Genomic DNA, 16,298 nt, shown 5'->3' on the forward strand with positions numbered 1-16,298 from the left:
GTTCATCTCAGCTGTAATACAAATGTATCAGGGCGTCGACAGTTCCGGTGCCCGGATAATGTTCGCATATGTGAGGGTAATATTTATACAAGGCAAACAACACGTGAAAGTCTACAGATAACAGCGAGTAAACATGGATACTAAAAAAACAACCATTTATAATATTACTAAAAGACATTGTCATGGCCATTGGAAAGTTAATGCGTATGGAATACGAACTATAAAAGAGAAGTTTTAACAAGCATTCTTTAATAATAAATTTGAGCGAGTTTTTATAGCGTAAAGTAGTACTGATTGATTGATTGATTGATTGATTGATTGATTGATTGATTGATTGATTGATTGATTGATCGATCGATCGATTGATCGACGGGTTAATTGATCGACGGGTTGGTTGTTTTGCTAATTGGTTGGTCAAAAGCACAAAGACTTAAGACAGAACTTGGGGGAGGTAAGAGATTAACCAGGGCACCTCGATTACCTCCTCCATAATGCATGCCATTTGAGTATGGCAGTAAACAATGATAAAATAAACAATGAAAAAATTAAAGAATTAAACATTACTGTGCACTGGCTCATTTTGATGCACGTTTGTTATTCTACTGAATGATTTTGTAGGCATTTTATGCACGTACGTATGCATGTATGTATGCGTGTATGTATGTGTTTGTGTATGTGTATGTGTCTATGCATGCATGCATGTTCGGGATTTGCATTGTACTTTCTTGCATCGTATATTTTTCCAGCCATATGACGACGACTGAGGTGTAAAACTGTTAAAATACTGTTAAAAGTTAAAATGAATTACACCTCCGTGTACAGTCTGCATTATAATAAATCTAAGTTGAAATACATGTACAAATAGAAGTTAGGGTGAACTAATCTAAAAGCTAAGGAGGATTGCACTTAAACGGTGAGGAGTAATACTAAATGCTGAGGTGGGTTGAATTTAAAGACTAAGGAGTAATACTAAAAGCCGAAGTGAACTGCACCTAAAGACTGAGGAGTAACAGTAAAAGCAGAGGTGGGTTGCACATAAAGACTGAGAAGTAACACTAAAAGCCGAGGTGGGTTGCACATAAAGACTGAGGTGTAACATTAAAAGCCGTAGTGGGCTGCACATAAAGACTGAGGAGTAACGCTAAAAGCCGTGGTGGGTTGCACATAAAGACTGAGGTGTAACACTAAAAGCCGTGAAGGGTTGCACATAAAGACTGAGGTGTAACACTAAAAGCCGAAGTGAACTGCACTTGAAGACTGAGGAGTAACATTAAAAGCCGTGGTGGGTTGCACATACAGATTGGGAGTAACACTAAAAGCCCTGGTGGGTTGCACATAAAGACAGAGGTGTAACACTAAAAGCCGAAGTGAACTGCACTTGAAGACTGAGGACTAACATTAAAAGCCGTGGTGGGTTGCATATACAGATTGGGGAGTAACACTAAAAGCCGTGGTGGGTTGCACATAAAGACTGAGGAGTAACACTAAAAGCCGAAGTGAACTGCACTTGAAGACTGAGGAGTAACATTAAAAGCCGTGGTGGGTTGCACATACAGATTGGGAGTAACACTAAAAGCCGTGGTGGGTTGCACATAAAGACAGAGGTGTAACACTAAAAGCCGAAGTGAACTGCACTTGAAGACTGAGGAGTAACATTAAAAGCCGTGGTGGGTTGCACATACAGATTGGGGAGTAACACTAAAAGCCGTGGTGGGTTGCACATAAAGACTGAGGAGTAACACTAAAAGCCGTGGTGGGTGGCACATAAAGACTGAGGAGCAGCACTAAAGCCCAAGTGGGTTGCACATAACGACTGAGGAGTAATACTACAAGCAAAGGTGGGCTGCATTTAAAGACTGAGGAGTAATTTTATAACCCGAGGTGGGTTGCACCTTAAAGGTTACATGAAACGCTTTGGCTTTTTTTCTTAGCCTGCAGATTATGATTTGTAAATAAATGTTACGGTACAAAAGAAATTCAACCTTCAAAGTATAATTTTCTTAAGGGTTCAGCGGTCAGTCCGGATTAAGTACAATGTGACTTGGACATAAGTTCCTTCATTTGGCTTCGAAACACAATTCTTGTTTTAGACTTCCTTTCTGTGTATCCATTAAGACTCAGGCTAATACTAAAGGCTGCAATGGCCTGTGCCTAAAGACTGAGGAGCAATGCTTAAAGCTGGAGTTGGGCTGCACCTAAAGACTGAAGAGTAATAATAAAGGCTGGTGTGGACTGCACCCAATACTAAGGAGCAATACTAAAGGCTGGGGTTGGCTGCACCTAAGGATTGACGAGTAATACTACAGGGTGGGGAGGGCTGCACCTAAAGACTTAAGAGTAATACTAAAGGCTGGGGGTGGGTTGCACCCAAAGACCGAGGAGCAACAGTAAAGTCTAGGATGGGCTGCGCGTAAAGACTCAGGAGTAATACTAAAGTTTGAGGTGGGCTGCACCTGAGTACTGAGGAGCAATACTAAAGGCTGGGGTGGGCTGCACCTAAATACTGAGGAGTTACACTAAAGGCTGGGGTAGGCTGCACCTAAAGACTAAGGAGCAGTGCTAAAGGCTGGAGCTGGGCTACACCTAAAGACTGAGGAGTAACACTACAGGCTGGGGGTGGGCTGAATATAGACTAAGGACTAACACTAAAGGCTGGGGGTGGGCTGCACCTAAAGACTAAGGAGTAATACTAAAGGCGGGAGGTGGGCTGCACCTAAAGACTGAGGAGTACTACTAAAGACTGGAGGTGGGCTGCACCTAAAGACTGAGGAGTAACACTAAAGACTGAGGTGGGTTACACTTATATGCTGAAGTGCAATACACCTAGAATCTGAGATTATAACCTAAAGACTGAAAGAAAAACTGGGTTAGGTGTAAAAATTACACCTAATGATCGACTGAAGTGTAGTAGATCTAAAGTTCGAGGTATAGTGCATATTTAAGATAAGACGAGGAGGATTACACCTCACGACAGACTGAGGTGTAGTACATCTAAAATCTGAGCTACAGTACATGTACACCTACAAGATAAGGAAGATGACACCTAATGACTGACTGAGACGTAGTACATCTACAGTCTGAGGTATAGTACATCTACACTTAAAGGAAGAGGGGGGATTGCACCAAATGACTGATGTGTAGTACGGTATATCTAAATTAAGTCTGAAGTGTATTTAAGCAAAAATCAGAAGTGCATTACACCTGAAGACTGAATGAGGTGAATATCGCCAAAATACTAAACTAGCTGTAACCACGGCCAGAATAATTTAACAACAGACGCTGACTTAGTTTTAATGCAGTCGTCTGGGCCCGGAAAGTTTGATCTTTTAAAGCACTTATGCTCACTATTCCATAAAATACAGAAAAAAATACAGAAAACACACATACTGAAGAAAGATAGATACAAAAGTACAAATTAAACTAAGTGGATATATACAAATAGAGAAAGAAATACAGAAAACACACATACTGAAGAAAGAAAGAAATAGAAGTACAAATTAAACTAAGTGGATATTTACAAATAGAGAAAGAAATACAGAAAACTACACACATATTGAAAGAAAGAAAGAGATAAAAGTACAAATTAAACCAAGTGGATATTTACCGACACCCATACACGATTACATTACACTCACCGCTTCGGGTTACATGTTCCCGTTGTATTCGCGATCTCCGCAGATGATTAGGAAAGCTTTCACCATGTGCTTGGCCTGTCTTGAATACAGCCTTCTGAACAAACCGGCTAGTGTTGGTCTTAAAACTGTAGTTATACTTCTCAAATGTCACACATCTTGTCAGACTGTTTTCTTGCTCTTGTTTATCACGTTAAAGCCAGCTCCTAAGTGTTAGCATGACATAAATACGGTTACTGCACGTCCGCATTCTGGGGTCAGGTCTTTGTTTCCGGAACATCCCGCAGCCTCGAACAGATTGTCATCCGTTAGCTTCGATAAACTTCGTGGAAATGAACCCAGCGGTTTGAAAGACATCCGGTTCACGCTATGTGAGTTATGAATGTAATTTGTCATAACAGGATGCAACAAAAGGCATTTACAGAATAACACTATGGCTTTGTAGTTTGTCAGTCTGTCTGTCTGTCTATCTGTCTTTTTGGTCAATCGGTCGGTCAGTGAAATTTCGACATTAATTAAACTTTTAACACTAGTCATTCACTTAACGAAGGACCTGAGTGCACAAACAGACATAGGCTTCTGCGGCGGATGTGATGGATATTCTTTATAGGCTAGAATATAGGAAATCTTTGAAGTGACTGCTTAATCGTTAACTGTCGATTATTTATTACTTTTGTTTTAAAAGTGGGGTTAAATGTCGCTTTCAACATTATTTTTTTCTGAGCACAACGGTGGCAATCCGGCATCCCAAAGCTGGCATATTAAAATTTATTTATTTAGTTGATTGGTGTTTTACGCCGTACTCAAGAATATTTCACTTATACGACGGCGGCCATCATTATGGCGGGTGGAAACCGGGCAGAGCCCGGGGGAAACCCACGACCATCCGCACGTTATTGGCAGACCTCCCCACGAACGGCCGGAGAGGAAGCCAGCATGAGCTGGACTTGAACTCACAGCGATCGCATTGATGAGAGACTACTAGGTCATCACGCTGCACTAGCGCGCTAATCAACGGAGCCACGGAGGCCCCGGCATATTAATAAAGCTGCCTCACTGGAACACCATGCCGAAGACACCGGCCAAACACGACGTCCCACAGCACGTCGGTAACTTGTCCAAGGTCGGTGGTTTACACCGGAGACTTCGCTTTCCGCATCCCATAAAACCGACCGTCATCATATTAGTGAAAAATTCATGTCTATATTGCGTTTACCCAAACACTAAAATAAACATAACCACTCGAATGAAGTCGCACTATAAACCATCACATATACATGCTGTATGATATTGGTGTCTTCGGCGATCGCGTTAAGTGTTAAGTCTTGTGTCTTAGAGGATAGAGTTAAGGGGGCTGCGAATGATGATATTGTTTTACCGGATACTGTTCCACATTTCATAAGAATGGGGCAGGGCAAGAAGATCTCAGGCTTATGGTGACCTTACATAAACAGAGCAGGTTTGTGGGACATCTGGCATATATTATATGGCGATGGTGATAATCCTGTGCATTGTTTTGATGTTACTGTATGTTAAATGTGCTGACAGCACAGCATATGGAGTAATTTTAGACTAGAGGCGTCTTATAAATTACAATGAACATGACTGCATTTTTTACCTAACTCTACTTAAGCCATGGTGCTAGGGGGCGTGTGTTTTAAGCATTGACAATTAAATAAATCCATAACTGAGGTAAATGTCGAGAGATCGTATTTTACCGGTTACCAATTATCACACTGTCGTCACTTCTCTGATATAATGCTGTATGCTCTTTAATTAACCCTATATTTGCACGAATCTTTTTCATTTAACTTCGCAATATTTTTATCATTTCTACTCTCGTTGACAGTTCGAGGTAGTCAGAATACGTACTCATTTACTAATTTAATGGTGATTCACGCCGTACTCGAGAGTATTTCACTTAAAAGAAGCGGGGAAATAACCCGAATACCCGCAGGGTGCTGGAAGATCTTCCCACGTGCCTCCGGAGAGGAAGTCAGTAAGTGCTGGACGTGAACTCACAGTTATTATGCTTATAACATATGTGGTGATTTGCTATGTAGAACAACATTCGCAAAGAAAAATAGTGCAGAACCACATGCATGTATGCATGCATGCATACATACATACATACATACATACATACATACATACATACATACATACATACATACATACATACATACACACAGACACACAGACACACAGACACACACACATACCCACATACATACATACATACATACATACATACATACATACATACATTTCCTGCCGTCCGTTTTCCTGCCACCATATGTGCTGGCCTTCGTCGTAGCAGTGAAATATTCTTGAGTCTACATGTATAGTACACAAAAGAGGATCACCTTCATGTGGAGACTGGCCACTATAACAGTCTTCATATATGTACATGTAGAGAAAAGAGGATCACCTCCACGTGGAGACTGATCACTCTTACAGTCTACATACATGTACATGTAGAGAAAAGAGGATCGCCCCCACGTGGAGACTGGCTACTCTTATAGTCTAAATACATGTACATGTAGAGAAAAGTGAATCACCTCCACATGGAGATTGGCCACTCTTCCCGATACACATCAGAACATTCTCACATTAGAACACAGTCCAACATGTAGAGAAAAGAGAATCACCTCCACGTGGAGACTGGCCACTCTTATAGTCTAGAAAAATGTACATGTAGATTTTGATAGTGTAGAAACATATAGATAAAACACGCTGATCTCCATATGTGGGGCCTTTCAATGGCCTTTCAATAGTGGTGTTGACTTTATATTTTTTAAATGGAATAAAATCATCTCATTTATATTTGTTGTCGAGCAAAAACTGAAAAACTGAAAACTGATATCCATAGAATATAAATGAATTGGGAGATATTGACATTTTATATAAGAACAATATTGTGAGTTAACACGCTACCAAAATGATCTTCCAGGCATTCTTTTAAATATATTATGAGCATTGGAGACAGGTGAAGATTTATATAAGTATCAATAATCTATCCTCTAAATATTGTATTACGTATCCACGACATGCCGTACTACTACACAGAATATGACGAAGGGCTTACAGAATAGAGAGTAAACACAGAGCTACGACGACAGTGATTTAATTGACAAATGGTCACACGTGATCGGTGCAATATGACATCTCATAAATTTACCTCAGTTTGGGTTTTAGTGTAACTGTTCATGTAAATGCCTGAATAGAAGCAAATCATGCGCCCTGGCACCATGGCTTACGCATAGATGCCCACCTTAATTCTTCTAATGTTAGGACAGATATAAGTAGTGCTGAAAGCAAAGATTTACATTTATCTCCCATTTTTTGTGAGGAGTATTATATGAATATATTGTTTAATGGATGGGCTAGCCATGTGAAATAAGACCTTAAATATTTCTGCTATAGTTACATGTATATTAGCTAAAAAGAGCAGACCAAGTGTCCCCAAAATTAGAAGAATTAGGTTATGTAATTTTATATAAGTAATAACAATTTAATTGAGCCAGTGATTAATTAAGTATGTTTTGTGCTAAGAAGAGGGGTTCATACACGTTATCACGAACTTTGAACCAACTCCGTTGTCTGTTAATGACATTAAAACAGGCCTATGTTTAAAATTGTTTAAATAGGCCTACGGATGCATGTCAATGACGCCATTAAGATCGGGGTATAGCAACTAGAATTATATACCTGATACAGATTTTATGGCGTATACGGTACTTTATTGATCAGGTAAAATTCCAGTCAGGTGCGAACGTCTCTTGTGCTCAAATGAACACTCAACATTCCGTTTAACAGAGAAACGGGCGGTAGATTAAGACAGGGTCGGCTTGTATATAAGCCATAGGTATGTGTCAAGTCTTGCCTCCTCACCTGCCGCGGTGAATAACCTAAAACAGCACCGTGTGTTTTGTACTGGCCGCCAGACTAGCGACGTGATTGGACATGCGACGAATTCCTATAGCGCAACGGGGTACTTGTGGCTGCCACTCGGTCAGGCAGGTATGCTACACCGCTGACTGACGGGAACAGCTCGAAGATATACTATCCCCGTGTGTGTAGCTTATTTGCTGTGGGCCGATAGAGCTGCTTGTCGTCCTAAACTGTAGGAAGATCGGTTGCAAAAGGAAGAAGTTGTGTATTGTCTTTTAGTTACAGAACATGGAAATGACGGGGTACGGCTTCGTATATCAACATTGAACTGTATCGTTCGTAGGTCATAAACTACAGCCCGCCATCTTTGCTACCACGGCAACGGCGCCATGTTCAGGGTGTGGAGAGTGAAATCTGCGTAAATCGAATGTTCACCGACGAGTGCCGATCTGTGGAGATTTGTGTACACTGCTATATGTCTGTTTTCTGTTGATGTGCCGTTTAACCCGGAGATCATGACCTCCACAGGGTGTATGGTATTATAAGAAAGCAGCTAGACTGGGACACAGATTGAATGCAACTTAACATCTACGTTGTATAACTGCAGATTACCTCGTCGGCCTATGGATTACCATGCTGTCTACAATAGGCGTGGTCACGAGTGGGCGTGACCTATTGACAACTTTCCTCATCATTTTGTGCCTGGGATGGGTGAACGGACAGCTTGGAGGTAAGTTTCTTTATTTCAATACAACAAATAATCAAACGTCACGTTTCTGTCTTTGTGTTATTTATTGAATAAAAACATCACGGGTTCAAATTTTACAAATATTGAATACCAGTTTTAAGTTATCGTATACTGGTATAGGCCTACTGATCTAAAAGATTGCCAGTTGTAAATACCGAAAGCCTCTTTCAGTACTTTAGCACATCTGTACAGAAAGGACACACAATATGTCCACGCTGGATGTGATTCTTCATTTGTATAAACTTGTGAGAAACACAGACATATCTGACTGGTAACCTGTGTGAATTATGAATCACGTCTACAAAGCCTACTTTATTCTGCCAGCTCCTGTTACTCGTGCATTTCTGTGACAGTTGCAGCTACACGTGTTCAGGATATTGTTCAATCATTTGAAAACAACAACAACAACAACAACAAAAAAATAAGAAATAAAAAAAAAAAGCTGCCTAAAGAACCAGATTCGATTAAGTTGTACGAAGCAATAAAATGTCAGAATAGGGAAAGAGCCGTTTCCCAAGTTTTTATTGAACTAGAACTTGCCATACGTGCATATGGCAATTGTTTGCCCACAGATCATAAGATGTATGGGAATGTTATAAACAGAGTGAGATAAGGAATAGCAGCAACCAACATACAGGCTAGTGGTAGAGTTAATAATAAATATTACAAGTAGAAGTTCCATCACTTGCTTTGAACTACATCATTAGGCATTAAAAAAAGTTTACACATATCTTCGTATATACAGAGAGAGTATTTTCAGAACGCTGACACGTGTGTACGTGCGTAAGAAGGTTCGTCGGTTTCCCCCGGGCTCTACCTGGTTTCCTCTCACAGTAATGCTGGCCACCGTCGTACAAGTGAAATATTCTTGGCGTACGGCGTAAAACACCATTCAAATAAATCAAATGAATAAATATGTGTGTACGCTTCTTTAATGGCCTATAATGTGACCCGTCGTAATACAGTAGTATGTTCGTAGAAGACAATTAGAAAAACGCCCAGGAAAAGGGAAAAAAACCCACTAAACTCTCAAAACACATGCATGGGAGCTCCTACATAACATTCACATGTGGAGGCCTTCCACCTCGCAAAGAAATAGGCCACATTAAGACGGCATTTTTTTTTCCTCTAAAAAGACGTCTAGTCTTGACGTTCGTATGTTTTTATTACTCCAGCTGATAAAACATTTTACAGCAGATCAAGAACAATTTTTTTGTCTTCTACTCAAATATAGGGGGGCGAAATGGAAAAGCATAGGTGAATTTTCGCCTGGTAAATCTGCTTTATAGTTCACAGTAGGATGCATGTGGTTTAATGCACTGCTATTTCCAGCCAAGTTGCAAAATAAGAAAGTCAGAATGTCAATAATTCATAAAATAAGGCACAAAATCTCACTCAGCGTTGGTACCATATCACAAGTGGACGTTCATCTCAACACCTCGTGTCACCGTCATGCGATAACTACATGTATGCGTTTCTTTTTGGGAGAGTATACATTTCGAACTGGCTCTTTTTTTCGCCCCATGTATTTGATGGCTTTAGAAGATTAATCAGCACGGAATATGTAAATAAATAATCTGAAAAGAGATAAACAATAGCTTCTTATACAAATATTTTCGTGTTTCTATACTGTATCATGTTCTGTGGATACATTCGTCTAGGCGCAGTACAAAGGCACTAAAATACGAGGAGCTGTTGGGTCTAAGCGCACGGCCTTACTGGTCCAGAGCTTGTACCATGAGCTGCACGAGCTTAGATCATTATACCCGAAAACAACACATGGTTCACAATAGAGGTCTTACATTGTAGGCCTTTAGTCACGACATGCCGCCTTATGAATTGAACATCATACACGTGTTACACCACGTGACAGACGCAGGTGTTCGATATTTGTTGAGTCATGATGGTCACCTGGTATTGTTTGCCTGGAATTGGATTCTCGCCTTCACGCTCCCTTACACCTTCCCCATTCCCCACTAACCCTTCCGCACCGCATCTCCCCGCCGACATCTTTACTGATTCTTAACCTTTGTTCTGTTTGGCAGGCGGTGGAACTATTTGGGTGAATTGTTAAGACGGTTTCACTTCAATACTTCGCATAGCGGTGTTTGGGATACGAAGCTGAGATGCTAGTGTCAGCCCTCAAATTATATCGAGCTTCAGAAAATTTTGTCTCTAGAGCTCGTATCGTCCATAGAGATGGACGTGATGGTTATGCTTCACATTTTCCCGTATTTCCATGTACTAATCGTTTACTAATCACAAACAATTCTCACTTGATTTGTTGTCTTTTTCAGATGAGCTTTATCTGTTAAAGAATTAAGTCGAATATACGTCTGTAAACAAAGGCAGCCGCCCAATAATAAATATAGCCGATATACTTTGAATATAGGAGCTCTTTGTTTTTGTTTCTCTGTGAAACGTAACAGATTTTGAATTGCTGCTAAGTTATTATATGTTTTTTTTATCTACTTACTTATTTGATCTCACGATGTCAAGTATTTTCACTTATATGACACAAGCCAGGTTTATGGGTGAAGGTCCGGGTACCGGACAGACAATCATAGGATCCATGGCAGAGGTTATGTATGAGTGGCGCAGCAGGGAGTTTGACCTTCCCTCCAAGTTCGCCACACCTTGAGTCCATCACCTCAGCTGCAGTTGTTGTGTTTTCACCACGTTGCTATGGTATCGGTTTTTTGTGTTAGGTGGCTTAAAACTGTGCTATCTGCGAGATACACAATACTGACCTAGACTAAGTAAAATCTCCGGATGTGTGGTCTATTTCATATAGGGGTGTGCATGGTTTAAGCCAGGGTATGGACCTGGCCATAAGGAGAGACTACACATACAGATAATACCCCATTGTCAAAATATACTCAGCCGCATGTCGCCATCTTATTTCTTCATGCTACTTAAGCACCATTACGTTAAAAATTACGACACGGAAACAGAAAAATGGAGCAGCGACAACAGTATCAAAATTGGGCAAATGGTCACATCTGTGTAAGCGGCGAAATCTGACCACTCGTCAATTCATTACACATTAATACGATCTTCTTCTGGCTGTCCGATTAAATTCTTAAAGACTAGCGAGTTAAACGTCCCCTATTGTTATGAATCACTGTACATACAACCGGTTCTTTTTCATATGCAGGCATAACATGTATACGCTTCTCAAATGGGTTAAACGCCACCTAAATTAAAAGAATGATTTTCTGCTTCCTAAACATAATAATAAATCCTTGTAATCTAGTCGTATTTATTTATTTATTTATTTTTATTTATTTATTCATTTGACTGGAGTTTTACGCCGTACTCAAGAATATTTCACTTACATGACAGCGGCCAGTATTATGGTGGGATCTAACCGGGTAGAGCCCGGAGGAAACCCACGACCATCGGCAGGTTAGTTCCAGACCTTCCCAAGTGCGACCACTTGAGGAAGCCAGTATATGTTGTCTCATCTATTCAGCTTGTGCTCTTAATATGCGATGACTACGCCTTTGCTTTTCTCTCAATTAATAAGTTAGTTAAGTGTTGCAAATCCTGGTGTGGATTGCTGTTACAACTCTTATAACTCATATCTTCTGAAAATAATAATAAGGGCAATTTAAAGTCACATCATAAATAAGTGAAGATTGTTTGTGACCAGAGAAAACCACACAAGTGATCACAAATCCGAAGATAAAAAAGCTTACATAAAGGCTTTTTGACAGAGTCGTATGTCATAACAAACAATATTCGAATAGCACAAAAGAGTTTAACATTCCCTTAACATTAACTATGTGTGTACGGGCGCCTCATCAAAATTTAGAAATTATGCAAAAAACTTATTTTTGCGTTACATATGTAAAAGCATTGAAATTGACACTAGTTTTGCCAAAGATGTCGTTTTAAATTGTGAGGTATTATGGGAACAGCTGTTAATCGTATGTGCACCACTGCCCGCAGTTTACAGCTCTGATTAAGGTCCTCCGTGTCTGTGGATCGATCTTCGATCTCGATTAATTCGTATTTTATCGTTTGTTGATTTACTAATATTGAACACCTGTGACAGCAGTAAAGCGGTTGAAGCAGTGCGAACTCTTTAAGAAATTTTTATCTACAGGAAAGTATTGAACAATTAGTGATCCTATATTTTCTCTTTTGAGGTATGTTTACAGTTCCCTGATATAAATTACCTCCATTGACGAAACATCAGGGTGTTCTGTACACGCTAATATATGTTTAAAAGCATTCCATCGTTAACGCGATCGTCAAAGTCAAAATGGTTTGTTATAATAGGGTATCTTTTAAAATACGAGATTGATTTCCTAATACAGGTTGATATCACCAAAAGAAGCACAAGGATTTACCACTATGGAACTTAAGGCAGAAGTAGCAGACAGATAATTTTATCAAATTTTATCTCATACTTTTGTTCATGTTTTGACTTGAACAAGTACAATGTCCTTTGAAATATTTGAGACATTGTGAATTCCTAATTGTTCTTCCTAATTGCAGAGTCTACACTGAGGTACATCTCTCCAGTCCACTGTAAAGGTCATCCTTTTTAACGTTATCTGAATAATGCAACTAGCAATGTATGTGATAGCAAATGCCAGCACCAGCATATCGGCGTATGACCCGTATCAAATCAGATCAACATATCAACTAACAACTTATCGATGTAGAACGGCATGCTTTAGTAATTCTTTTTTACACAATCTGTGCGGGACTGTAACACTTTGCCATACTCAATCAGCCAATTAAAAAATTACAAGGAATTTAAAATAGGTTTAGAAAAACTATTTTAGCCGCCAGTGCCACTGGTACGGTATTATGTTGGCACCCGCTTTAATTTTGTGTTGACTAAGAAATGGATGTAGCTCGCTATATGATGACTTATTTAACAATTTATTACTCACTCTCCCAAATGTATTTGTGGTGAGCCTTTCGAAACAGCTGCCAATTATCTAATAGAGTGCAAGAGGTATGTTGTTCAAAGGAATTATGTAAAATAATATAAGACTGCTTGGTTATACGGACATCTCAGTTACAACTTTTCTCTATGGCTGCAGTACTTTACCGACTGAACTAAGTGTATCTATTTGTTTAGAGGCCTGCCTTTTCATTAGACACGCCAAACGATTCTAATGTGTTATTAGTGTTAAACCCCATACTGATTTTTTTATAGGTTTATTTGTATTGTATATGAAATTCATGATTATGTTGTATAACTATAGTTGTCAGACAGACCAATTAGCACTTCAGGACGGCCGCTGAACTATAGTTATGTACATGTCTATTTCATGTCTAAACATGTCTAAATTTCTACGAATGTCTCACGCTATAAGCCTATGACTTACTGTGTACATGGAAAGGATAATAAACACGTTTAAAACAAAGGTCAGCCAGTTCGCCACACCCAAGAATTTAAAATATCTTATTAATACCCTATTCTCGCGCTAGCCCTATTCAGGCGCTGGTTAAGAATCCATCAGCTCGATGTCAGTACACATTGATTGGGCGTGACCTCAAGTGTGGTGTCCTCAGCATGTTGTTCAAGTGAGGTAGCACTATAAATGCGATGACAAATGGACCAGTCTGCTATAAGGAGACACCGTCGTCATATCACACATGTTGATGTAAGGCGAGGCTTAATTAAATTAATTTAATTAAATTCCATTTAATTTACAATAACTTATAATAAAATAAAATAACTGAATTAAATTGACAATTCGGGGGGCCTCCGTGGCCGAGGTGGTTAGCACGTCAGTAAGGCGCAATGCCCCAGGAACCTCTCACCGATGCGGTCGCTGTGAGTTCAAGTCCAGGTCATGATGGTTTCTTCTCCTGCTGTACGTGGGAAGGCCTCTCAGCAACCTGCAGATGGTCATGGGTTTCCCCCGGGCTGTGCCGGGTTTCCTCCCACCACAATGCTAGCCGCCGTCGTATATGTGCAATATTTTTGAGTACGACGTAAAACACCAATCAAATAAATGAAATAAATCAATTAAATTTAATTTATATGGAAGACGGATGAGAACATTTCGCCGCGCAGCCCGCAGATCGCGGCACAAGAATAATGCGCGAAAGTTGTTCGTCCTCCTCCCCCGTCCATCGCCCCGCGAGTTCCGGCCCGCGCCATGAGGACGGAGCAAATCGCACTGTGCCTCGGTCCGCGACGAGGATGGTTACCGTTCGAGACCACGCGATGCAGGTCTGCACTACACTCATGAAATGGACACACGTCTTCTCTTGTATATACGTGGGCAGGTATTCCAGCAAGCTGCGGATGGTAGTGGAGCTCTGCCTGGTTTTCTTCCAACATAATGATGACCACCGTCGTGTAATTGAAATATTCTTGAGAACGGCGCAAAACACCAATAAAATAAATAAATAAATAAATAAATTGATGAGACAACGTAGGATGGTCACTGAGCTACAGCTATGATATGTCTCTGTGTGTACATGCGTGCATTATTCACATGAGGTTCGTGGTCAGTATTTTTCTTCTGACGTTAGAAGCACGTCAGTTCCGAAGTAAATGTATTGATCACGTGACGTTTCTCATCGGCCGCCGTTCATTCAATTTCACTAGGGTCTACTGAACTGCGTGTACTTTGATCTAATAGCCGCCCCTTTTCAGCACTGTTGGTATAGTCTTTTCCAGCATCTTTCTATATCCACATATCTCATCCGTAATATCCATGTCTATGTGATATCATTACACCGGCCCCGATAACACAGTTTGTAGAGCGTCCGCTGCGGGAGCGGTAGATCCAGGGTGAGCCCTTGGTCGAGTCACACCTAAGACCTTAAAAGAGGAAGTTGTAACTTCCTCCTTAAAAGAACTCTTGGCGTTCAGCACTAAGGGGATAGTGCAACGACTGGTTGACCCGTATTAGTATAATAGCTCGGGCGGGGCGGATTACTTGCCTTCGGTAAGACGTCTCAGTGAAGCAGCACTAGATAAAAAAGCGGTGGAAATCCGTCCTGCGGCAAGGAGGCACATTACATTCACTCCTTCGTCGTCACATGACTGAAAAATTGTTAAGTACGACGTTAAACGCCAAGCACTCCCTCACTTACTGGCATGAGGTGGCTCTAGGTGAAATAGTGCAACCCTGTGTGATTAGAAATTATGCGTTCATCGAGAACTATAGCAAACTGTATCATGAAAATTAAACGTGATGAAAAATTCAGAGAAAAAGGACATGAACAAGAATCTTTGGTATAACTAATATAAATGCAGTCTTCCAAACAGACTTATACATTTGCGAGAGTTAATGATGGAATTGTATTAAATAAATTGTTATTGAGCTTGCTGCATCAATTTCTTACTCTTCAGAAGATTATATTTGAACTTTGGTTACCGTCCCAAACTTACACCATACTGAAGGCACTGGCGGATAAAACATTTTCCTAGAGTTAGTTTGAATCTTGGTAAATTCTTGATTGCTTTAACTGAATTTGGTTCTTCTCCCGCACAGTTTGCGGAAAAGAAAGAATTACTAAAGCTGGCTGTTCTTCTTAGAAACTTGCTAGTGGTTTGTTGTTCTGATTTGGGGCGGGTTACGTTGGTATGTTGGCGGTGGTAGTGTATTTTCAAATACATTGCTTGATGCATCATTGATGTAATTTTGAAAAGCAGGCGATGTATGTATCATCGTATGCGCATTTTTGCGTACATTATGTTATAAAGAACGTGTTTATCTAAAGCAGTGATGACACAGAGAGCGTCCTTTTGAATATTTTTATGGTGTTTATCTGACCTTCAGTGATATTGTCCCAAGCTGTATCGACACATTCCATAGGTGTTGTAATAAAACATGTATACATAGTTTCTAAGCATTTTCTACTCAGGCCATATTTTAAAATTCTGTTCATGTGTAATTTTTATTGGCAGCCTGTACAAGTTCATAAGTCTAGCGCAAGGTTTAAGAATGACCCAGACAAACACTTGTCAGTTTCTGTCAATGGGCTGCGTTTTAGATAGCTGCTACATCACGTGGTTAGGAACGGTGACTGGGTCGTGG

At 40.2% G+C, this 16,298-nt stretch overlaps 1 protein-coding gene across 2 annotated transcripts in view; it reads right to left on the reverse strand.

The window, feature by feature from the left end:
- The window catches only part of LOC135480330 (sushi, von Willebrand factor type A, EGF and pentraxin domain-containing protein 1-like), a 79,615-nt gene extending 75,777 nt beyond the window's left edge, over positions 1–3,838 (reverse strand). The window contains exon 1 of one of the 2 annotated variants that reach the window (XR_010445925.1): positions 3,636–3,838. The gene's annotated coding sequence lies outside the window, so the exon portion shown is untranslated. The remainder of the gene's footprint in view (positions 1–3,635) is intronic. The other variant, XM_064760151.1, reaches the window with a different exon arrangement.
- Positions 3,839–16,298: the final 12,460 nt, after the last annotated feature.

The sequence above is a fragment of the Liolophura sinensis genome, chromosome 13, assembly GCF_032854445.1.
Source record: "Liolophura sinensis isolate JHLJ2023 chromosome 13, CUHK_Ljap_v2, whole genome shotgun sequence".
NCBI lineage: Eukaryota > Metazoa > Mollusca > Polyplacophora > Chitonida > Chitonidae > Liolophura > Liolophura sinensis.